General features: G+C 42.0%; 1 pseudogene; it reads right to left on the bottom strand.

Moving 5' to 3' along the window:
• The window catches only part of LOC107583878 (Bardet-Biedl syndrome 2 protein homolog), a 3,535-nt pseudogene that overhangs the window by 687 nt on the left and 2,257 nt on the right, over positions 1-591 (bottom strand).

The raw sequence follows: 591 nt of genomic DNA, 5'->3' as shown, positions 1-591 counted from the left end.
GTTTAGCCACATGACCACCTGCAGACATAGATGCATGCCTCATATTTCATCAATATATAGAGATTTGTTTTGTGATGTCATGCACACAGTTCCATTAAGAGTGTGTCCTTTTACCCTCTGTGGTCTGTCATTGATGCTGAATGTGACTTTTCCTGTGGGTTGTGTGGCTGAGGGGTCAACGCTAGGGTCATACATGGAGAAGCGAGGCAGCTGACGTGTGATCTCAAATACATGGAACTGTGTACTGGAGTAAATGGGGAAGAAGAGAGAAAAAGGAGAAACGATTCACTTTTACATAGTACCTTCATCTTAAACTTAAAATAACCGCCGATTTTCAAGCATGTTTGGACATTGAATGAATCCTCAAAATGTAATCTATATAATGAAGTTTGTCAGTCGTCATGATGATATTCTACGTGTGTACCTTGTCTTCCCTCCCACAAAGGCTTTAATGTGAAAATCCACTGGAATGTCTTTTGGAGGAATGATGGGGACACGGACACAGCCGGAGAGATTTTGAACGCTAGGATGAACAACATGACTCTCGCCTTCAAAAATCCCTTCAGCAAATATCAGCACGGCTCTAATGAC

This window comes from Sinocyclocheilus grahami, unplaced genomic scaffold (genome assembly GCF_001515645.1).
Source record: "Sinocyclocheilus grahami isolate Dianchi unplaced genomic scaffold, SAMN03320097.WGS_v1.1 scaffold55.1, whole genome shotgun sequence".
Lineage (NCBI taxonomy): Eukaryota > Metazoa > Chordata > Actinopteri > Cypriniformes > Cyprinidae > Sinocyclocheilus > Sinocyclocheilus grahami.
Note: the sequence above shows the minus strand (reverse complement) of the source record. Positions and strands in the feature narration are given on the sequence as shown.